General features: G+C 47.0%; 1 protein-coding gene across 3 annotated transcripts in view; it reads right to left on the reverse strand.

The window, feature by feature from the left end:
* Positions 1 to 25290, reverse strand: part of stac (SH3 and cysteine rich domain) — a 185604-nt gene that overhangs the window by 145164 nt on the left and 15150 nt on the right. The gene's annotated exons all lie outside the window — the stretch shown is intronic.

Consider the following 25290-nt stretch of genomic DNA (forward strand, 5'->3'; position numbering starts at 1 on the left):
TAGATTGCAAGTCTAGTCACATAACTGCTATACTTGGTACTGATCAATCTACCAATTAATTCAAAGACGTTGGCGCAGGGATAAACCATTCAGCTCCTGGGGCTGGTTTAGCACAGGGCCAAATAGCTGGCTTTGAAAGCAGACCAAGGCAGGCCAGCAGGGCAGGTTCAATTCCCGTACCAGCCTCCCGAACAGGCGCCGGAATGTGACGAGCAGGGGCTTTTCTCAGTAACTTTATTTGAAGCCTACTTGTGACAATAAGCGAGTTTCATTTCATTTTTCCCTGCAACGGAACCATGTTTCAAAATAATTTTCAATCTAACCTGTTACAGTCTGCAGCACTTCAATAATCTATTCAACAGTAGCAACTTTGAAAATATTGCATTACATTTGAAAGTATGCAAACCAAAATGTCTGTAGCAGAGAAATCTTTACCTCCAAATTAGTACACACAGTGTCTGCCATGTAATTTACCCAGAAATCTGCTATTTTCTTGATAGAAACAGAAAATGCTGGCAGTATACAGATCAGGTAGCATCTGTAAATTAACATGACAATGTCATTTTTGTTCAACATGTAACCACTCATCACAACTGCAGACTGGCACAGCAAGGTGGCACAGTGGTTAGCACTGCTGCCTCATGACACTGAGGACCCAGTCCCGGGTCACTGTCCGTGTGGAGTTTGCACATTCTCCTGGTGTCTGTGTGGGTCTTAACTCTACAACCCAAAAAGAGGGTAGGTGAATTGCCCATGCTAAATTGTCCTTTAATTGAAATAAATAAATAAATAAATAAAAAGATAGTGTATGAGTTAAATGCCCAAGAAATTCAGAGAAAAGACGACTGGGATCACAAACTCGTTGACGGGGTCAGGTGCCTATCGGACCTCATTGACAGGTAAAATGGTGGAGTCTGTTACTGGTGTCCACTCCACTAACGGCCAAGGTGCTTTCCAGTACCTTGGTGAAATAATTTGAAATGACCGCCAAATTGTCAAAGACCTCAAAAAAATAAATCAATTGAAGAGGCCTTGGCCCCCATTCGAGCGGTTCTGGAGAAAACCAATCAGTCCACTGAATCCTATGGAGCCGCGATCAAAGATATGGAGGTGGTCTTGTTCGGCTACAGCAGTCAGATTGCCTCGCTGGAATCTTCGGTGATCAAAGCGAATAATTTGTTGAGGGCCAAGATGAATGACCTAGAAAACAGACCCAGGAGGCAAAATATTCGGATTGTGGGGTTGCCAGAGGGGATGGAAGGCCCAGTCCCCACAGAGTACTTTCCAGGAATGTTCAGTAAGATCGGAGGCCAGGGTGGATTCACACCCCATCCTGAATTGGACCGAGCCCATCGTACACTCCGGCCGACACCTCATCCTGAAGATCCACCATGTGCAGTGATAGTGGGGTTCCACAGCTTCAAGGAAAAGGAGAGGGTCTTGAGAAGGGCAAAGGAACACGGTGACTTTAAATGAGAAGGCCACTCTATCAGGTTCTAGCATGACATGAGTGCGGAGCTAGCGAAGAAGAGGGCTGCTTCAATGGAGTCTAGGCCACCCTGTATAAAAATGGAGACCAGTTCGGTTTGGTCTACCCAGCTTGACAAGAGAGTGACTCGAGGGAAAAGACTACTTTTTTGGTGCACTCTTTCCCGAAAAGACACAAGTTGGGCACAGTGTATTTGGAATTTCGACTCTGTCGATGGGCATGTTGAATTGGTTATATTGTTGGGGTTTCATGTTTGATCTTGCTTTTTTTTTGTTCTTTTTGGGGTTGAGTTATTATTGTTCTTGTTTAGAGTTGTGGTTTTACAATATGTGGGGTTCTGTTCATGATAATATATAACTTCCTTTTGGTGCGCAAGGTAAATGGGGGTTTGGTATTTTGTTTTTTATATCTAATTTTATTTTTCTCCAGTCTGGAGCCTCCCTGTTAACCTAAGAGTTAGCTAATGGGACCGGTTTTGAAGTGTTCATTGCAGCTTATTGTTGTAGTTTTTTATTAGATAAAGAGCTTAAGAGTTCTTGTTTTTTTGAGTTCATTAGACAGAGATTTTAGTACTTTTTGTCTGCCTCACTTCTACTTGTTTGTACTTTGGTGTTGTTGTTTTTTTAAAAACGGTGGCTGTAGAATTTCTTTTGTCCAGCCTTTTGACTTGGTTTGGTGGCCACCTTCGTGGATCTGTTTTCTGAACCTTTCATCTATCCCTTGGTGGAAATGACCGACTCTGGATTTGGGGGGTGGGGTGGGGAGCAGAGACACCCCAATTCGCTTGGTCATCTGAAAGGTTAGGTGTCTTTAATGGCCCAGTAAAAAGATCAAGGGCTTTTGCTCACCTTAGTTTAAACTCCAATATGTTATTTTTGCAAGAGACTCATTTGCGGGTTAGAGATCAAACTTAGCTGAGCAAGGGGCGGGTGCTGCAGGTCTTTCATTCGGGTTTTGAGGGTAGGGCTGGGGCTGCCTACATCTGAATCATGCTGGGACCAGTGTTCTTGCAAAGCTCATAACTAGGGAAGTGAGGGGTTGTTCTGGAGAGGGTATACATAGACTTACAAAGCAATAAGGATATGGCAGAATTGCAAGACAGCTATTTAGGCAACGATACCCAGAGTGTGACTGGATGGGGCAGTGTATAAACATTTTTTTAAAAAAGCAGTAAATAGGGTCAAGAATTAAGGATTAGCATGTCACATCAGTCACAATCTCATTGAATGGTGGAGAGGACTCAATGGCTGAATGGCCTACTTTGAACTCCTACACTTTACGATCTTCTACCACAACTAATGGATCAGATGTAAAGCTCTGCAGTCCTGCCTGATCAAGTCAGGAATGGCGGTGGAGAAATTAAAAAACTCACTGGAGGAGGGGACTCCACTGACATTCTCATCCACATTTGCAACAATCTTCAGCCAGAAATGCCAAGTAGATGATCCATCTCAGACTCCTCTGGAGGTCCCTAGCATCACAGATACCAGTCTTAAGCTGATTCGATTCACTTCCCATGATATCAAAAAACAATTGAAGGCACTGGACACTACAAAGGCTTTAGGTCCTGATAATATCCTGGTAAAAGTACTGAGGACCCGAGCTCCAGAACTTGACACATCCCCAGCCAAGCTGTTCCTGCACAGCTACAATACTGGAAACTACCTGCCGATGTGGAAATTTGCCCAGGTATGTCCTGTACACAAAAGCACAACAGATCCAACCCAGCCAATTACCGCTGTAATGAAGAGTACACAATCAGTGCACTCTTAATCATCAGTGAAGTATTGGATGGGGTAACAGTGCTATCAAGCATCAATTTCTCAGAAACAAACTACTCACAGACGCTCAGTTTGGGTTCTGCCAGGTCACTCAGCTGCTGATCGCATTACAGACTTGGTTCAAACATGGATAAAAGAGCTAAATGCCAGAGGCGTGGTGAGAGTGACTACCCTCGACATCAAGGCAGAATATGGGCAGCATGGTAGCATGGTGGTTAGCATAAATGCTTCACAGCTCCAGGGTCCCAGGTTCGATTCCCGGCTGGGTCACTGTCTGTGCGGAGTCTGCACGTCCTCCCCGTGTGTGCGTGGGTTTCCTCCGGGTGCTCCGGTTTCCTCCCACAGTCCAAAGATGTGCGGGTTAGGTGGATTGGCCATGATAAATTGCCCGTAGTGTCCTAAAAAGTAAGGTTAAGGGGGCGGATACGTGGGTTTGAGTAGGGTGATCATTGCTCGGCACAACATCGAGGGCCGAAGGGCCTGTTCTGTGCTGTACTGTTCTATGTTCTATGACAGAGTGTGATATCAAGGAGCCCGAGATAAACTGGAGTCAATGGGAATCGGGGGGGGGGGGAACTCTCCGCCGGTGGAGTCACACCAACAATTGAAGATGGTTGCGATTGTTGGTGGTCAATCATCTGAGTTCCAGGACACCAGCAGGGCAGTGTCCTTGGCCCAATAATGTTCAGCTGCTTCATCAATGACCTTCCTTCCATCATAAAGATCAGAAGTGGGGATGTTCTCTGCTGATTATGTAATATTCAGCAACATTCATTACTCCTCAAGAGGTTGAAGCAGTCCATGAGCAAATGCAACAAGCCTTGGACAATATCCAGGCTTGGAACAACAAATGGCAAGTAACATTTGCGCTACACAAGACAGGCAATAACCAGCTTCAACAAGCGAGAATCTAACCTTTGTCCCTTGATATTCAACGGCATTTCCATTGCTGAATTCACCATTAACAACATTCTCTGACCAGAGTCTGAACTGGACTAACCATATAAATACCACCAGAGCATACCAGAAGCTAGGGAACATGTGGCAAGTAACTCACCCCTCGACTCCCCAAAACCTGTCCACCATCTACAAGGCACAAGTCAGGAGTGTGATGGATGAGTGCGGCTCCAATAACATTCAAGAAGCTCAACACCATCCAGGACAAAGCATCCCACTTGATTGGCACCCCATCCAGAAACAATCGCTCCCTCCACTACCGATGCACACTAGCAGTAGTGTGTACCATCTATAAGATGCACTGCTGGAACTGACCAAGATTGCTGAGCCATCACCTTCCAAGCCCACAACCACTAGCATCTAGAAGAGAGCAGACACATAGGAACAACATCACCTGGAACTTCCTCGGGCAGCACAGCAACATAGTGGTTAGCGCTGTGGCTCCACAAAGCCAGGGTCCCAGGTTCGATTCTCCGCTGGGTCACTGTCTGTGCAGAGTCTGCATGTTCTCCCTGTGACTGCGTGGGTTTCCTCCCACAGTCCAAAGACGTGCAGGTTAGGTGGATTGGCCATGCTAAATTGCCCTTAGTGTCCAAAAAGGTTAGTAGGGGTTATTGGGTTAGGGGGAATAAGGTGAAAGTGAGGGCTTAAGTGGGTCGGTGCAGACTCGATGGGCCGAATGCCCTCCTTCTGCACTGTATGTCCTATGTTTCCTTCCAAGTCACTCAATATCCTGACTTGGAAATATATTGCTGTTCTTCAAAGTTGCTAGATCAAAATCCTGGAACACCCTCCCCAAAACACTGTGGTGTACCTACGCCACATTGACTGCAATAGTTCAACAGCAATTTGAAATGGACATCAAATGCTGACCTAGATAGCAATGCCCACATCTCAGAAATGAATTTGAAAAAGAAATAACCGTTTTTTGTGATTGAAGTGATCAGGATTGAGAGGTCATTTAAAAAAAAGATTAAATGCAAGAGATGTAGGACAGAGCAAGAGAGATGAATGCCTAGGTTCCATCCATCCCCTCCCCACCCCGACCCCCGGCTAACACTCTTATCTTTCCCCCCCTCCACTGACCATCCAATCCAACTACCAGCCACCCATCCCCAGTGATCACCCTATCTACTACTGACCAACCAACACCTGTGTGGTGAATGTGATTCACACTATATATAGTTGCCAATATCACTCCATGTATATATGTTCGTTATCTACCCATTGTAAGTGGAGTTGCACTATCCGACCACCAGGGGGAGTCGCTCTGGGAGTACGCGAGAGTTTGTACTGGGCTCCTCCCTTGGCTCCGCCCAGGACTCCTCCTCCCCCTGGGACCGATGTATAAAGATCAGTGCCTTAGAGCCAGCCTGCCAGTTCACCTGAAGTTCAACGACGAATAGGCTGGCTCTATTGTAAGTGTACTAAAGCCTCTGTTCAGATCCAACTACACATATTCGCTGAATTGATGGTTCCATCAACCTGGTCCCTCCAACCACTGACCAGCCGATTCATCCCCTACATCCCCCTCCCAACCTGCCTACCTACCATCTCCCTGCCTTCCCAAAAAGTGTCTGAACCTTTAAATCTTCAGGCGTTATGGCAGCTAGTACCAGTAAAATGGGAGCTCGGCTTTATGTCCGCACTCAACTGAAGGCCTCGGGAACCTGCTCCACTACACTATTCTCACCCGATGCAAATCAGAATGTCGGGTATGAAAGGTGCGGTTGTATTTCTGTGCAAGTTAAAAGGAGCAGGCTGGCAATCGGAATAGGATTGCCACTCCACAATGTCCTGGACCATTATACAGAGAGTTGAGATATTGTGGAATAATAATAATCTTTAGTAGTGTCACAAGTTGGCTTACATTAACATTACAATGAGGTTACTGTGAAAATCCCCAAGTCGCCACATTCCGGCGCCCGTTTGGTTACACAGAGGGAGAATCAGAATATCCAAATTACGTAACAGCACACCTTTCGGGACTTGTGGGAGGAAACCGGAGCGCCCAGAGGAAACCCACGCAGACACGGGGAGAACGTGCAGCCTCTGCGCAGACAGTGATCCAAGTGGGAATTGAACCTGGGACCCTGGCACTGTGAAGCAACAGTGGTAACCACTGTGCTACCGTGCCGCCCTAAGCCAGCAGGTCAACATTTATTAATAGTTTATTCGGTGGTAAAAGGAAGGGGGATAAAAAGTACAAACACAGTTAGTACATAGAATTTAATGTTAGTTGGGGGAGAAGTATGAGAATCAGTTATGTGTGCGGAGTTGGGGGGGGGGGGGGGGGGGGGGCAGAGAGAAAATTAGTACAATCTGTTAATAAGGGAGAAGGACCAGCGATGTCGGAATGCAAAAACATGAGAATAAGGTGGATGCTGAAAACTGAGAGGGTGGGGGAAGAAATCAAAATGCAGGTCTGAAGTCGTTGAACTCAATGTGGAGTCCAGAATGCTGCAAAGTGCCTAATCGGAATGAAGTGTTGTTGCTCAAGCTTGAATTGGGCTTCACTGGAACGTTTGGCACAGGTCGAGGGCAGAAATGTGTGCAGGGTGGGGCACTGAAATAACAAGTAACCAGAAGGTTACAGATTGAGCAAAGGTGTTCTGCAAAGACGCCATATAGTTTGTGTTAAATCTCCCAATGTATTCTACGATTTTTCTTTCAGACTGAGCTGGGCTATATTCTGCCATTAATACCTACTCTGAATCAATGCTTTAGTCCTTAATAGTATCATTACCACTCCCTTTGTCTTGTGTGCCATGTAATAGGATCTCCTTGCCCTCTAACCAATCCCTGAACTTCCATTTTGCTCTCTTCCCCCCTTTCAGCCTCTTGATTCAGCCTCTGATCTCCGGGTCAGCATTCTACAAGGAGGCCTTCAGGAGACGCGACAACGCAAAATTGCTGAGCAAAAACTTATAGCTAAGTTCCGCACGCATGAATGCGGACTCAACCGGGATCTGGGATTCATGTCGCATTACATTCGGCCCCCACCAACAAGCCTGGACTTGCAGAGGCCTACCGACTGAACTGGCTTGGGACAATTCACACCTCTTTAACCTGGAGTTACCTCTCTCTCTGCATCTTTGATGATTTGATTGCCTGCAGGTGCTCGCATTCCGGGGCATCTCTGACTGTGTCTATATAAACATTTCTGGAACAAGCCTTTCCATTCACCTGAAGAAGGAGCCGTGCTCCGAAAGCTCGTGTTTGAAACAAACCTGTTGGACTTTAACCTGGTGTTGTAAGACTTCTTACTGTGCTCACCCCAGTCCAACGCCGGCATCTCCACATCATGCCCCTTTTTAACAGCATTAAACTCAAATTTCTACCTCTCTCCAGTTTGGAAGAGTCATATTGGGCTCAAAATCTTAACTCTACTGAACTTTTCCAGCATTTTCTGTCTTTATTTCAGATTTTCCGTATCCACATTTATGTTGCTTTATGTTATTGTTCAAGGTTGCAGACTGGGTTGCAAAGGTAAGGAGTGATGTGACAGTGAATCACTGTCAGTCAAATGCACACTGTGGCAGAAATCTAATTGCAGATTTGACAGGTGACAACATGTTCAAGAACTTTGGAGGAGAAATGGAGGGTGAAGATTGGGTGTTAGTTCTCAAAGGCAGAGGACATTCAAGTATGGATTCTTGAAGAGAGGAGTGATGATAGATTTGAAAGGAAGAGAAACCTTTTAACTATCCGGAGATAACCTAGGTTGCGAAAACAGACTCGTAGCAGCCACTGCACGTAATAACAAGAGGCTGAATTTTCATTAGCAAACATTAATTTTGGGGGCTTCAGTAATCATGCTATCTCAATCGCACATGATAATATAGCCCTCTCCACAGATATACTGGGCAGAGTGGCCCGAATCTTCTGAGGAGCGACAATCACTAACAGATTGCCTCTCCGCTCTTACTTACCTGTGCCATATTCCTGGCTCAGCATTTCAGATCACCACTTTTTCCAGAAATGCTGAGAGCATGGTTTATCCAACTGCTTCCTTGTAGTGCCCGGTCGTCAGAGGAAGACAAGCCATGTGCCCTTTTTTAAAGCACTAGCTGCCGTATTCTGCTAAGTGCTCAGTAGCACATTGAAAAGCTAGAACATTTCAACAGCGTTTCAATGTTTTAGTGTACGAGTCGCAGGGTGAATGGGTGTGTGTGTAGGTGGGTCAGGGTGCAGGATAGGCAAGAGGCAGGGTGGGTGAGGCAAGTGGGTAAGGAAGCAATGTACCAGGTGGACAGGGTATCAAGTTAACGGAGTGGTAACTTGCCAAGTGCACAAGTAGAGTGGCGGGGGGAGAAGCCACAGAGTATGGGAAATGGGTAGGGGGACAGAGGGTAGTAGGCAGGGCAGCAGGTGGGTTTTGGGGGAGTCAGCGGCTGAGTTTGGATCTAGGGAGGTGAAGGAAAAAAAAGAGTGTGCAAGTCGAATGGCTGAGGTTGGATCGTTCGCAGCACTGTGACGCAGTGTTTAGCACAGCTGCATCACGACGCTGAGGTCCCGGGTTCGATCCTGATCCCAGGTCACTGTCCGTGTGGAGTTTGTACATTCCCGCCGTGTCTGTGTGGGTCTCACCCCCACAACCCAAAGAAGTGTAGGGTAGGTGGATTGGCCGCACTAAATTGCCCATTAATTGGAAAAAAATAATAATTGGGTACTGTAAATTTATTTTAAAGAGAGGTTGGATCGGTGAGAGTGATTGAGCATCCTTTGTATACTTGACCAGGAATTAGACTAGGAGTTTTTTGTCTAACATTTCCTGGGTAGCAATTCAGGTAAGCATGTCAGAACCGTACAAAGTCTCCAACTCTAACTCCGAGTTAGGGACCATCAGGAGAAGGGAAACTTCATAGAAACATAGGAAATAGGAGCAGGAGCCGGCCATTCGGCCGTTCAAGTCTGCTCTACCATCCAACATGATCATGGCTGATCCTCTAGAGCTCTCCCTTGACACCATTGGAGTTTAAAAATCTATCTATAGCCTTCTTAAATATAAATCAATGATATGTACTTGACAGCCATCGGTGCTAAAAAAAACAGGTTCACCACCCTCTGAGTGAAGAAATTCCTCCTCATCTCAGTCCTAAATAGCTTATCCTGAGACTGTTCTATATCCCTCCCAGCTCGAAGAAAGAACATCCCTGCATCCAACTATTCCATTTTGCCTGTCCAGGCCTGTCAGAATTTTATACATTTCAATGAGAGAGAGAGATCCCCTCTCATTCATCTAACCTCCAGTGAATTCAGGCCCAGTTGGCCAATCGCTCTTCATATGGCAAGTGTATCGTTTCTTGGGTAAGGAAGCTAAAACTGCACACAGCACTCCATGTGAGGTCTCACCAAAGCCCTGCACAGCTACAATAAGATATTATTGCACCTGTGCTCGGGTCCTCTTGCAATGAAGTTCCCTAATGGTCTCTATTCTTTCCCTGATTATCCTCTTCCCATTGATATACTTATAGAATATCTTGGGATTTTTCCCTACTTTTACTAGTCAGAGCTTTCTCATCTCCCCTCTTTGCTTTCTTAATCTCCATCCTGCATTTTCTGTACTCCACTAATGCTTCCACTGGTTTGCTCCCTTTGTACTTGCTAAAAGCCTTTCCTTTACTTCTCATTGTATCCTGGGGCTGGTTTAGCTCACAAGGCTAAATCGCTGGCTTATAAAGCAGGCCAGCAGCACGGTTCGATTCCCGTACCAGCCTCGGAATGTGGCGACTAGGGGCTTTTCACAGTAACTTCATTGAAGCCTACTCGTGACAATAAGCGATTTTCATTTCATTTTCATCCTGAATATGTCTGGCCATCCATGGTTCTCTGGGATTGTTACTCCTTCTGATCATCCCAGAGGGAACATGTTGGGCCTGTACCCTCCCCATTTCATTTTTGACCCCCCCACATTGTAGATTTCCCCACAAGCAGCTGTTCCCAGTCTATCTTGGCCAGACCCTGCCTTTCTTTTTACAAAAATACACTTCCCCCAATAGAACACATTTTTTTTTTTGCAACTTGTCCACTTCTTTGTCTATAACAGACTTAAATTGTATCATGTTGTGATTGCCAGTAGTAAAATGCTCCTCCACCAACACACCTCAATCACCTGTCCATCTTCACTCCTCATAATTAGGACCAGCACTGCGCCATATCTTGTTGGAGCCTCTAAAATATTGACCTAAAAAGTTCTCCTGTATTCATTTTAAGAACTCCTCTTCATCTAAACCCTTAATACTAGGACTATCTCAATTAATGTTGGGAAAGTTGAAATCACCTAATGTAATTCCCTATTGTTATTATTTTTGAACACCTCCATGAATTGTGAACATATTTGTTCCTCAATTTCGCACCGACTATCTGGAGGGTTTGTAATAAACACCTAACAATGTGGCTGTCCCTTTTTCTATTCCTAAACTCTATCCACAAAGCTTCATTTCATGCCCCTCCAAAATCTCATCTCTCCTTACCGCAGTAACTGACTCCTTAACTAATAATGCAATGCCTTCTCCTCTTTTACCCCCTCCCATCTCGCTTGAAGATTCTATATCCCAGGATGTTGATCTGACAGTGCTGCCCTCCCTCAACCACATCTCCATGATGGCGACTATGTTAGAATTCCACTCGTCAATCCTAACCCTCAACTCATCCGTTTTACCTATAATACTCCTGGCATTAAAGTAGAGGCATCCAGCCTTGCCTTACTTCCTTGAAACTTAATACAGCTGTACTTCATCTGACCGGATTGCTTTACTGTATTATACTGTGTCCCTATTCTGCTATTAGTCTGTGTCCTCTCTCCCTGCCAAATTAGTTTAATCTCCTCCCAACAGCCCTAGTAAACCCATCCACAAGGATGTTAGTTCCGCTCCGAGGAACCAGCAGCCTCAAAAATGGAATATCGATTTGGGAGTAGGACCCCAGGGGACTCCTGAACTAGCTGCCTGTTTCTGTTGGCTTGCCTGGTGGTCACCTATTCCCTTTCTTCAAGTCTCTTCAGCTGGGGTGTATGGAGATCGTCGAGGATACCAACATGTATCTAGGAGAGTATGTTTGGCAATCTGGAAACCGGAAGATCTGGGCCAGTATTTCCTGGGGGAAAAAAAAAAAGAGCTCCAACTCATTTTAGCTGCCAACTACAGAAAAGATACCGACTCAAAACTCTCCTGACTGACATTTTGTGACTGACACATTTCTGTAACCTTTCCAATGCCCGATGAAAATGTCTCATAGGAACAAGTTTCCTTCCTGGATTACAGCAGACCCAGCAACAACTGTCAAATTTGCATGCAACTGCGATTATACTCATTTCCATGTCTCCGAAGCAACTAACAAGCCAAAGCTGCTAATCCAGCTGTGTTCTGAATAAACCTAACTACTATTCCAGTAGCTGAATGTAGTGAAGGAAACGCTGTCCTCATCCAGTGGAGATTTGGTTGCAATTCTGAATGACATCTTAAACAAGCAAGACAAATAATTCAAAGTTCTCCCTCTGTCTGCGTGGGTTTCCCCCCATAGTCCAAAGATCTGCAGGCTAGGTGGATTGGCCACGCTAAATTGCCCCTTAGTTTCCCCAAAAAAAGGTTAGGTGGGGTTACTGGGGATAGGGTGGAAGCGTGGGGCTTAAGTAGGGAGCTCTTTCCAAGGGCCGGTGCAGACTCGATGGGCCAAATGGCCTCCTTCTGCACTGTAAATTCTATGTTCTAAGTTCTAAAAGGAAAACCATCACTGTCAGAGGGACTGCTGCTAAGAAGATTAAGAAGTCATGTAAACCTGGGATCTAAAACACTTTGTACTGAAGGAGAAAAAAAAGTTTTAAAACTTGGGAGGGTAGAATCATTTAATGGACTCGCAAATTAGAAATTGAGAGTTAAAAACCACAGTACATTGAGGAACCAGATTCAATAAGGTGGAGGGCTGTTGTAGGCTGCAAAGAGACATTGATAGGATGCAGAGCTGGGCTGAAAAGTGGCAGATGGAGTTTAACTCTGATAAGTGCGAGGTGATTCATTTTGGTAGGACAAATTTGAATGCGGATTACAGGGTCAACGGCAGGGTTCTGAGGTATGTGGAGGAACAGAGAGATCTTGGGGTTCATGTCCACAGATCTCTGAAGGTTGCCACTCAAGTGGATAGAGCCATGAAGAAGGCCTATAGTGTTTTAGCGTTTATTAACAGGGGGCTTGAGTTTAAGAGCCGCGGGGTTATGCTGCAACTGTACAGGACCCTGGTGAGACCACATTTGGAGTATGGTGTGCAGTTCTTGTGTGCAGGTCACCTCATTATAGGAAGGATGTGGAAGCATTGGAAAGGGTATAAAGGAGATTTACCAGGATGCTGCCAAGATTGGAGGGTAGGTCTTATGAGGAAAGGTTGAGGGAGCTGGGGCTTTTCTTATTGGAGCAAAGGAGGATGAGAGGCAACTTAATAGAGGTTTACAAGATGATGAGGGGGATAGATAGAGTGGGCGTTCAGAGACTATTTCCTCGGGTGGATGTAGCTGTTACAAGGGGGCATAACTAGAAGGTTCGGGTGGGAGATATAGGAGGGATGTCCAAGGTAGGTTCTTTACTCAGAGAGAGTGGTTAGAGTGTGGAATGGACTGCCTGCTGTGATAGTGGAGTCGGACACTTTAGGAACTTTCAAGCGGTTATTGGATAGGCAGATGGAACACACCAGAATGACAAGGAGTGGGATAGTTTGATCTTGGTTTTGGACAAAGCTCGGCACAACATCGAGGGCCGAAGGGCCTGTTCTGTGCTGTTTTATGTTCTAATAAGTGAGGCAAATGGTGTTCTAAAATCAGAAGAAAATGGCCACGATAGCTGCTGGATTGATGCTAATCCCGACTCGGTTGCCATTGTCATTCAGAGAAGGAAACCTGTCACATCCACTGGTCTAGCTTACATTCAATAAACGTATCAGTATGATTGACTCGGACAACCGGAAATGGTCTACCGAATTCTCCCACCTTTTAGGATCTTTTAGGCAGGATGCTGGTGTCGATAATCAAGGAGGAAATAGCAAATCATTTGAGAAAGCTGAATATAATCAAACCTAGTCAACATGGTTTTATGAAAAGTAATTCATGTCGAACAAATTTGCTCAAAATCTGATGTAACAGGGAGAGTAGATAGAGGGGAACCTGTAGATGTAGTGTATTTAGGGGAGCACAATGGCGCAGTGGGTAGCACTGCTGCCTCACGGCACCTAGGTCTCAGGTTCGATCCCTGGGTCACTGTACATGTGGAGTTTGCACATTCTCTCGGTGTTTGCGTGGGTTTCGCCCCCACAACCCAAAAGATGTGCAGGGTAGGAGGACTGGCCAAGCTAAATAGCCCTTAATTGGAAAAAAATAATAGGGTACTCAAAATTTTAAAAAAGATTTAGTGTATTTAGATTTCCAAAAGGCACTTGACAAGGTTCTGCATAAGAGGCTGATGCTTAAAGTGAAAGCCCATGGAACTGGACTATATGTGTTAGCATGGATTGAAAACTGGCAGGGATCAGTTCTTGGCCCACAACTGTTCACACCATTTACATTAATGACCTGGAGGAAGGAACAGAATGCAAAGTTTCCAAATTTGTCAATGATATAAAATAGGTGGAAGGTTATGTTGTGATGAGGACATTGTAATTTGGCAACGGGATATCGATAGATTTGGTGACTGGACAAAAACCTGGCAAATGGGGTTGAATGTGGGGAAGTGCGAGGTCATGCACTTCAGTAGGAGGAATCAAAAGGCAGATTATCCAAATAAGGAGACTGGAGGGGAGTGAAGTATAGAGATCTAGATGTTCTAGTGCAGGAAATCACAAAAAGCTAGCAGGCAAGTCCCACAAGTAGTTAAGAAGGCAAACGGCCTTTTGGCCTTTATTGCAAAGGGGGGGGGGGGGGGGGGTTTGCTGACGTTAAAAACGAGTAATATTGGAAGCAGTCCAAAGAAAATTCACTGGGATGAGAGGTTTTTCTATCAAGAGAGACTAAATAGCATGGGTCTGTATTTGTTGCGGTTTAGAAGACTGAGGGGTGACCTTTTTAAAACATGCAAGATCCTGAGGGAGCTTGACCGAGTAGATGGTGATATGTTTCCACTAGTGGGAGAATCTTGAACAAGGGGATATAGCTACAAGATAAAAGGCTGGTTATTTAAAACTTAGGTGCGTGGCAATTACTTTTCGCAGAGGGTGGTGAATCAGGTGGATAAATTTTTGATAGATCGAGGAGAAGGCGGCTATGGGGAAATGGCACAGAAAAGACGTTAAGGCCATCCATGACCATATTGAATGGCCGAGCAGCTTGAAGGGCCTGGCGGCCTACTCTTGCCTCTATTTCTTGTGTTCTTGCGCGTTCCGTCAACAGGTTTTTATATTGAAAAGAAAGACATCAGCATAAAGTAGAAATGTGTACCTGCCTTAAACTGGCTGACAGAGACATTTAAAAATCTACTGGTTTTCTTGGAGAAGACGGGAAATTAACGTCGCTTTAAGCTAGAAGTTTCAGATTTATTACGCTGAAAGCCTGGCCCCTCCCAACCACACTTCCCTTCCCCACTTTGGAGACTCCAGTCCCATGTGTAACTTCCCTCTTTCTAAGAAAGAGCATTTTTGGATAGCTGGTTAACCTGAATACATCTGCTGAAGTAACACCAGCGAAGTGTGAGCACATCCATGTAACCTCTTCGAAAGTGTCGCCTCTGCTCATTCTTGGCAATGTACAGAACAAACAATTAATGTACACAAACAATAAAGATGTGCAGGTTAGGTGGATTGGCCATGATAAATTGCCCTTAGTGTCCAAAAAGGTTGGGTGGGGTTACTGGGATAGGGTAGAGGTGTGGGCTTGAGTTGGGTGCTCTTTCCAAGGGCTGGAGCAGACTCGATGGGCTGAATGGCATCCTCTGCACTGTAAATTATAATGATTCTATGATATGAATTGTCCGCAGCACAACTAGAATGCGTCTATGGTCCATTTGGTTGCTTGGGTAGGAAGTAAATCAACACGCTATTTTTGGAGGAAGTAATCTAAGTTTTTTGTACAAATACCATGGCAGATGGTAGAATTTGAATTCAATAAAAACCTGGAATTAGAAGTCTAACGATAACCATGAATCCTTTGTTGATTGTTGTAAAAACCCATCTGGTTCACTAATGTCCTTCAGAGAAGGAAATCTGCCATCCTTACCTGGTCAGGCCTACATGCAACGCCAGACCCACACCGATGTGGTTGTCTCTAAATGCCCTCTGAAATGGCCTCACAAGCTGTTTAATTCAAGGGGCAATTAGGGATGGACAATAAATCTGGCAGAACCAGCGATGCCCAGATGCCATAAATGAATGAGAAAACTATTTGCTTATTTTGCAATTTGCCAAGAAACCAGCAACACAAATCCAGAAAGATGCAGAGCACTGAGCAATAAAATTTAACTTGAAGCCAAGACATTTTTTTATTTAAAAACAATAATTTATAAATTCCCTCTCAATGCCTGAGGCTCCAAAGGCACATGGAGAACTTCAATGACAGGACAAAAAAGGTGTTACGAAAAGTGGGGGCCGCCATCTTGATACTATTTATTGGATTGGATTTGTTCATTGTCACGTGTACCAAGGTACAGTGAAAAGTATTTTTCTGCGATCGGCTCAACAGATCATTAAGTATTTCTCTTGTGGCAGTGGAGATTTTGCTCACTTGAGCATTTCCTAAAATAAAGTTACATCGCACATAGACTAGAATGAAAACATCTTTAACTTCTGAAACTGAAAGAAACTCAAATTGACAAATATTGAAAAATATATTTTTATATATATGAAAATACAAAATAGGGGCAGAAGTAGGCTACTCCTTTGAGCCTGCTCTGCCATTCAATGAGATTATGACTGAGCTCATTGCAATCTCAACTCCATATTGCTGCCCACCCCAGATAACCTTTGCTTATCAAGAATCTATCTACCTCTGCCTGAAAATCATTCAGAGACTCTGCTTCCACTGCCTTTTGAGAAAGTTTTCCAAAGACTTATAACCCTCAGAGTGAAAGATATTTCTAGTCATCGCTGTCCTAAATGGGCGACCCCTTATTTTTAAACAATGATCCTAGTTCTAGATTCTCCCACAAGAAATATCCTCTGCAGATCGATCCCATCAAGATCCCTCAGATCTTATACGTTTCAAACAAGTCGCCTCTTACTCTTCTAAACTCCAGAGGATACAAGTCAAACCTGTCCAACCATTCCTCATGAGCCAACCCTCCCAATCTAGGTAGAAGTTTAGTAAACGTGCTCTGAACTGATTCCAAAGCATTAACATCATTCCTCAAATAAGGAGACTAATACTGTACACGGAACTCCAGATATGGTCTCACCAATGCCCTGTATAACTGAAGCATAACCTCCTTGCTTTTGTATTCAATTTCCCTCGCAATAAATGATAATATTAGAATTAGTTTTCCTAATTACTTGTATATTATCCTTCTGCAATTCAAACACTAATGCCCCTGCATCTCAAAGCTCTGCTACCTCTTGGTTTGGGTCTGGGCCAACCTTCATTTTTTGGGTGCAACTGCTGTATGCCCCCCCGCACGGCAAATGTGAGGATGAACACGATTAGTTTGGGTTATGTCAGGCTACACAGGGGCATGAGACAGGGATGCCCGCTGTCTCCACTGTTGTTTGCAATGGCTATTGAGCCTTTTGCTATTGCACTCCAGGCATGAAGACAGCGTACTGGCATTGAAAGGGAGGTAGGGAGTATAGGATGTCACTGTATCCAGATTATCAGTTACATGTTTTGAATCTGCTGAGAGAATCTGGGGAAAATAATGGACCCTTAGGGAAGTTTGGTACCTTTGGATATAAACTGATGCAGCAATAAGTGAGATATTCCGGTTGAACTCCCAGTGGAGGAGTGCTAATTTGGGAGCTCTGTATTCAAGCTGGCCAAAAGGAGGTTTCGGTATCTGGGAATTCAGGGGGCCCATGATTGAACCAAGATGCACAAGTGGAATTTGGCCGGTTTGGTAAAGGGGATTTGAAGAGGCGTGATGCCCTACCATTGTCCTTAGCAGGGAGGGTGTAGACTATAAAGATGAACATTCTCCTGAGGTTTTTAAATTTGCTTTCCAGTCTTTTCCAATATTCTTTCCAAAGGCGTTCTTTCGGAGGAAAGACAGGCTAATCTCTGAATTTATATGGACAGGCAAGATGCCCAGGGTTCAAAGGGCTTTTTTGCAGAGAACATGGCGGATGGGGGGCTGGCACTCCCAAACCTGCTATATTATTATTGGGTGCAAATGCAGAGAAGATGCGACAGTGGTGGGGGTCAGACTAGGTACAGGTGCAGGAGGCCTCCTGTGGTGGTGGTGGGGGAGGGGGGGGGGGGGGGGGGCTCAAGTGCCCTGATGACAGCACTGAGTGGGGGGCATGTTGGTGCTGGCCCCAATATGCAGGTTCATACCAGTAGGGATAGACGCAAGGTACAGGAGTTGGCACAGGGAAGCAGTAGAGCAGATAAAGGATCTGCTCATAGAAGGGAGGTTTGCGAGGCTGGAAGAGTCGCAGGAGAATTTCCAGCTGCCAAGGGGGAAAGAATTTAGGATTTTGTGCCTAAGGAGCTCCCCTCATCTATTGGATAAATTGCCAACTCAGGATGAGCAGAGGGAAGGAAAGATTGAGGAGATTTATGGCTGGCTGTTGGAAATGGTGAAGATGCCAGTGAAGGAGAGAAGGCGGAAATGGAAGGGGAAACTTGGGATAGAGCTTTGTTGTGGGGGGTCGGGTGAAGGAGGACACCAGAGTGGAATTATACAACAGCTGAATTCGACATGACCCTGATACAGCTTAAGGTGGTGCAAAGAGCCCATATAACTCAGGCTCACTAGGTCGAGGACAAATGTGAGAGGTGCGCGAGGGGGCCTGCGAATCATGTGCACATGTTCTCACCTTGCCCGAAGTTAGGGGGATTCTGGACATTGATTTTTGAGACAGTGTTGGAGATTGTGGGGGTGAGGATGGCGCTGTGCCCATTTATGGCGATTTACGGTGTTTCAAAGCTGCCGGAGCTACTGGAGGGGGAAGAGGCTGATGTTGTGGCATTCACCACTGATTGCCCGGCACTGAATCCTAATGGCTTGGAGGGCGGCACGGCTGCCAAGGGTGTCGGCGTGGCTGGGGGATATGGGGGTGTTATTACAACTGGAAAAGATGAAGTTCACTCTTAGAGGATCAGAAGAAGGATATTATGTGAGATGGAGGTTGTTTCTGTCTTTATTCAAGAATCTGTTTGTCGCCAGCAGACAGGGGAAAACGACAAACCATTTGCTATTTGGTTGTATCATTTGTTGATTACTTGATTAGTTGCTGTGTTTGGAATAAAATATATATATTTTTAAAAAGCTCTGCTACCTCTCACCGTTTAGATAATGTGTGTCTTTGTTATTCTTCTTGCCAAATTGGACAAGTTTATATTTCACACATTATACTCCATTTGCAAGGTCTTTGCCCACTCACTTAACCCATCCCTTTGTAGGTTCCTTTTGTCCTCTTCATATCTTACGATCAGATCTTTGCATCATCAGCAAATTGAGCAACCATCATCCAAGTCATTTGTATAAATTGTAAAATATTGAAAACCCAGCAATGATACCTGTGGCACACCACTTATTACATCTTGCCAACCAGAAAAAATACCCATTTATACCTAACCTGTTTCCTGTTGGCTAGCCAATCTTCCATCATAGAACATAGAATTTACAGTGCAGGAGGAGGCCATTCGGCCCATCGAGTCTGCACCAGCCCTTGGAAAGAGCTCCCTACTTAAGCCCCACACTTCCACCCTATCCCCGTAACCCAGTAACCCCACCTAACCTTTTTTTGGGAAACTAAGGGGCAATTTATCATGGCCAGTCCACCTAACCTGCACATCTTTGGACTCTGGGAGGAAACCGGAGCACCCAGAGGAAACCCACGCAGACAGAGGGAGAACGTGTAGACTCCGCACAGACAGTGACCCAAGCCGGGAATCGAACCTAGTACCCTGAAGCTGTGATGAAACAGTGCTAACCACTGTGCTACCGTGCCGCCCTATTCTATTATGTCACCTGTGCAACACAAGTTTTAATTTTTCACAATAACTTTTGATGTGGCACCTTATCAAATGCCTTCTGGACATCTAAGTACAGTACATCCCCCGGTTCCCCTTTCTCCACAGCATACGTTACTTCTTCAAAGAACTCCAACAAACTGATTAAACACAATTTCCCTTTCACAAAACCATGTTGACTCTGCCTCATTACGCTGAACTTTTCCAAGTGTCCTGCTATAATGAGTGCGATTCTCTGGAAAGACATTGAAGTGTGTTAGAAAGTACGAACCACCGCAAGCTTCCCGGCCCCCCCCCCCCCCCCCCCCCCGGCCTGTAAGGAGGACTGGCCTCCAGTGCAGAAAATGGTTAATGACCAACATCGGGCACCACGAGGGAGTGGACACCAACGCCGCCCCCCGAAGACCTTTCCACTCCCACAGCAGCATCCATCCACCCCCCAAACTCTTCCTTCCCTTTCAATCACCCCAACCCTTCCTTCACAACCCCTTCCAACACGGTGAACCAAAGGTATAGCTAATGATGCCCTCTCTGTGTCTACTCAGGAAAAGCTCACCCAAACACTTTGGGAGAGGGCCCAGACTGGCAGAGAGTTGGCAGATACAAGAATCCTCTCCTCCTTCAAGGAGCGGGCCCTGGAGGTGGTGGGGGTGGCCGAGGACAGGACGGCCACACATGCGGCGGTTGGTGGAAGCCGCAGAGGTGGGGAACCACTGGGCCCCAGCAGGAGGACATGTCAAAGGAGAGTTGTTATTGCCTTACTGACTGACCCATCCCTCCCACTGACTACATGCTCATTCTCCCGCAGGTCCTCTAGCCGATGGTGCCGGCCCATCCCGGGTGGCCCCCATCCCCTGCCTCCCAAGAGAACATCTTGGAGGAGAGCTCAGAGGAAGACAAGATTGAGGTGTCACAGCTGACATCCCCACCCTCGACCAGCGTAGATACATGCACGTCAGCAGGGAACATTAGTGGTCAGGTTCTGGGGCACACTCTGATGAGCACCACACAGCTGCTGATGTACATAAGGTGGAGGCAGGAACCTCCAGGCGAGACAGCATTCAGAGGTCTGTTGAATCCCAGGACCCACCTGGGTCCCAGCCTGAAGCTGAGCCTCTGGTACAGGGTTACCCAGAGCTGATGGAGATGTTAGGATGTGGCTAGGACATTCAGAGGGAGATGTCAGCGTCACTCCTGCTAGGGTGGCGACCGCAGTGAAGAGACTGGTGCATGACATCAGCACCATTAGTGGAGGTGTCCAAGGCGTTGCGCAGTTGGTGACGGCCATGGCAGAGGATCTCAGCAGAATATCCATCTCTCTGGGGGATGTTACCCAGTACAAGACTGACCTTGATGAGGTGCTGCAGGAAATGTCCTGCTCTCAGATGGGATTTGCCGAGATGCTGCGGAGCTTTTCTCAGTCGCAGGTGGGCGTTGCCGAGGCGCTGCAGAGCGTGGCCCAATCACTGAGGAGCATCGCAGAGGGCATCGACACGATGGTGCAGATATCAGCGAAGCTGCTAAGACTGGCAGAGCCAGATAATGCAGGGACAGCCGGGGCTGGAACCAGTTGCCCCTCCGCCCCAAACTGAGGCCCAGGACCTTATGGGAGGAGGGACACTGGATGCCATGGATTGGCTTAGAGGCCACCAGCTCCCCCAGGTTCCACCCCTCTGATGAGGCCACGTCTCAGAGTCAGCACACGGGATAGGGAGGCACGGCTCTGCATGTGCCACCAAGTGCGCTGGTGCCCTCCGGCCACAAAGCCCCCAGAGGATGCCCGCCAGGGTATCAAAGGGCACCCCCTCCCCCCTGGGCACACCACGTGCATGTGATGAGTATGAGCGAGCACTCAGCAGACCGACAGGGGTCAGACTGTGGCATAGATCGAGGAACACTGGCGCTCAGCTCTTTGTGCTTTATCACCCCCTCCCCTCGACAGTGACCCGCTCACAGTGCCGACACAAGCCCAGCACCCTGGACTGATGTGACACAGACTCTGCATGTTCGGATGTTGGCTGCTGCATGCGTGTTACCTCCCGCAATGTTCAGGCACAGTGACCAGGCATCACTGTCTTATTGGGATGCCAGGCAATTACTCCCACATACTACAGGGCATGCCTGCCCATGGAAATTCACTTGGGATGTGTGAAGTGCTCACTTAACCATGATTGCCAATTCCCTATTAGTGATAGCCTTCAGCTGCAAGGACCGAGGCCGCAGCAGTCGGTAAGGTTTATGGGTGGTCGGTGGGGCAGGGACAAGGGCTGCCCCAGGAATGGATACACACGATTCAGGGATTGGCATTATGGTGCGACGCACCGTTGCCGCCACCCACTCTTCCATGGCAGCCTACTCCTGCGGAGGGTCCCTCACACTCAGCCAGGGATACTGCACCCCCCCCCCCCCCCCCCCCCCCCCCCCTCCCCGGGCCAAGCACTTCTGTAGCACGTTCAGCGCCCCCGGGCTCTTTGCCTGTGAGTAAAGATGGCTACTCACCTCCTCGGCTGCCCACAGAAGCTCTTCCGCCAGGTTCACGTTTTTCAAAAGGAGTACTAATCGGCGCCAGCGTGACCACCTGCTGGGGAGGCTGCTGAATGACAGGAGATCATTGGATCTGGGGTTGGTCCCATTATGGAAACAGGGCTTAAGTTGTGATAATTGGTTTCTCGCCACGCGGGATCCCGTTTTCGCCTACGGGAGCAGGCCGATTGCATCGCAAAACGTTTGGCGCCTGGTGCGGTTTTTGTTTTCGACCTCTCCCGCTATTCACCAGCCTCGTTTCCCTCGAGCGAGAGGGCAACAAGGCTGGAGATTCACTCCCAACATCTTTAATAACAGCCTCCAACATTTTCCGAATGACAAATATTAAGACAACTGGCCTTTATTTTCCTCCTTTTGGTTTTTTTTGAAGAAAGGAGTTTACATTTGCCAGCTTCCAACCTGATGGAACCTTCCCCGAATCGAAGGAATTTTGGAAAATTAAAACCAATGCAACTTCTTTTAAGGCTCTAGGATGGAGCCCACCAAGAACCGTCGACTTGTCAACCTGCAGCTCCAACAATTTACTCAGTACCACTTCGCTGGTGATTGGAATTTTCCCCGAGTTCCTCACTCCCTTCCATTTCCCAATTTACATGCAATGTTACTGGCATCGTCTGCAGTTAAGACCAATGCAAAATATCCATTCATTTCATCTGCCGTCACCGCATTTTACACTAATAATTTCCCAGACTCACTTTCTGTAGGACCAAAACTCACTGTTACCCTTTTCTTTTTAAAATATCTATAGAAACTCTATCAGTTTTTAATTCTCGTTAGCGCCTCTTAGAATTATTTCCTTCTTTACCATTCTTTCCTGTTTTTATATTCTATCCAATCTTCTGACCCGGTACCCAGCCTGGCATAATTATATGCTTTTCCTTTTAAGTTTCATACTGGGCTGAATTCGCCGTTTGGGAGACTATGAGCTGCATTCCTGGATTTTGAGGCTGTCTCCAGAGCACGTGCCTAGTCTTACGACCAAAAAGGCCCCACGCCAATGCACCGCCTGGTGGGTGGCTAGCAGTCGTACCACCTAAAGCCCCCTGCAGATGCGGACGGAGAATTGACGGGTCCGCGGTGGCTCTTGCGCACGGTGGTGACCTGCAGCGGTCACGTCGTACAACATGGTGGCAGCCACGCTCGGACCTGGCCTGCCGGATAGTGCCCCCTTGTAACTCCCCTCGCCACACACGGACCACCCCCCTGTAACTTCCCTTGCTCCATTCGGACCACCCCCCACCCCCCTGTAACTTCCCTCGCCACACCCAGACCATCTCCCACAAGTCCCTCAAGCTCTCACTGAAGCCTCCCGCCACCCCCCCCCCCCAACTGTGACGCTGCTGAACACAATCCGCAACACGAAGTTGACGAAAACTGTGAGCACACGTGTCCCACGCCATCGGGAAGTCAGCACATCGGGGGCGGAGCATTGTGGAGGGCCTCAGGTGACGCCCTGAGGCCCGTCTCAATGCCGTGCGATGTACTCAGCGATGACGCCGTTTTTGAGGGACAGAGCATCCGAAAAGCAGCACCAACCCCTATTTTGCCATTAGAAGAATATATCAGCGAACGCGATTTGTGTCAGCAATCGAAGAGTCCAGCTCTGCGTTCTTCCACCGGAGATGAATCACCTTTGATTTGCACTCACGCTGGGAGCGAGACTCCAGAGGCGTTTCATTATCCCTTGCCATACAAATTCATGCAAGACAGGGATCGCGAGGTACTCCCTCGTGAATCCTGCTATCGGGCTGTCATTTTGAGCGGATAGAGAGAGCTGGCGGCTGCGCCTAATCACACACCCCCACCCCCCGTAATGCAATTCCACCCCGACCCCCACATTACATTGGGATTGGCTGGTTGATCCTCGCCACCCACAGTGCAAAGGTGACCCGATTCTCCCACCAGAGACCCACATTACAAAGGCCCCCTTAAGAGATTCCCCCATAACAGAGACTGTGAAAAAATTCACTCCCTTAAAAGTCACCAGTGCAATACACCTGCTGGCTCAGGCAGAAGCTGCAAATTCCTAGAAAGCAAGGCTTTCATTCACATCAGTGGGAATTGGTTTTACTATGCTGTGATTGACAGCTTGCAAATAGCCAGCTATCTGGATTGTAAACTTTAATTTCCTTTCACCCTTGAATGGATCTCAAGTACCCAGCTGTGGATCTAAAAGCAATGTTTATAAATATCTATGATGTGGAGATGCCGGCGTTGGACTGGGGTGAGCACAGTAAGAAGTCTTACAACACCAGGTTAAAGTCCAACAGGTTTGTTTCAAACACGAGCTTTCGGAGCACGGCTCCTTCTTCAGGTGAATGGAAAGGCTTGTTCCAGAAATGTTTATATAGACACAGTCAGAGATGCCCCGGAATGCGAGCACCTGCAGGCAATCAAATCATCAAAGATGCAGAGAGAGAGGTAACTCCAGGTTAAAGAGGTGTGAATTGTCCCAAGCCAGTTCAGTCGGTAGGCCTCTGCAAGTCCAGGCTTGTTGGCCCCCACCAACAAGCCTGGACTTGCAGAGGCCTACCGACTGAACTGGCTTGGGACAATTCACACCTCTTTAACCTGGAGTTACCTCTCTCTCTGCATCTTTGATGATTTGATTGCCTGCAGGTGCTCGCATTCCGGGGCATCTCTGACTGTGTCTATATAAACATTTCTGGAACAAGCCTTTCCATTCACCTGAAGAAGGAGCCGTGCTCCGAAAGCTCGTGTTTGAAACAAACCTGTTGGACTTTAACCTGGTGTTGTAAGACTTCTTACTATAAATATCTAGACATGATTGACAGCTCATGGACCACATCAAAGGCAGTTAAGTGCTCGCAGGAATCCCCTCCCCCACCTTTAAAGCCATCCCTGCTTCAACACGACCTTCATATCCGCTTTTCACTCTCCCATCCTTCATAGACCCCTTCACACCCACCCTCCCTTCATGCCCTCCTTTCATGGCCATGGCCACCTCAAGCCCTGCTACCTGGCACCTGGCAGTGCCAATCCGCACTGGCAGGTGCCTAGAACAGCTGCTTCCCCCGACCACCTGGGGATTCCAATGGTCTCCAACTCCCACGGACAGTCATCAAGTCTGGTCTCTGTTGATGGAGACCCCATCCTCGAATGTGCTGGGCATAGTTAAATGGGTTTTAAGAGTCATTTACATATGCAAGTCTGGTTCGCGTAGGGCGCTGCGGGTCAGCAGCATCGTAATCCGTTCGGTGCCCAGAGCTAACCCTGTTTAGGGGCTCTCCCGCTTTTTTCTGGAAATAATGGGCGGTGCGCCGGGCACAATGGGGAGGGAGAATCGCACCCCCTCTATTAGACAATTCATATGAAGGAAATAATACCAGGAAGATCAGGTGCTGGAAGTAATTTTGCAGCCTTCTTCTGGTGGCAAAGATAGATTAGAGAATGGGGGC

The sequence above is a fragment of the Scyliorhinus canicula genome, chromosome 10 (assembly GCF_902713615.1).
Source record: "Scyliorhinus canicula chromosome 10, sScyCan1.1, whole genome shotgun sequence".
In the NCBI taxonomy this organism is placed as follows: Eukaryota; Metazoa; Chordata; class Chondrichthyes; order Carcharhiniformes; family Scyliorhinidae; genus Scyliorhinus; species Scyliorhinus canicula.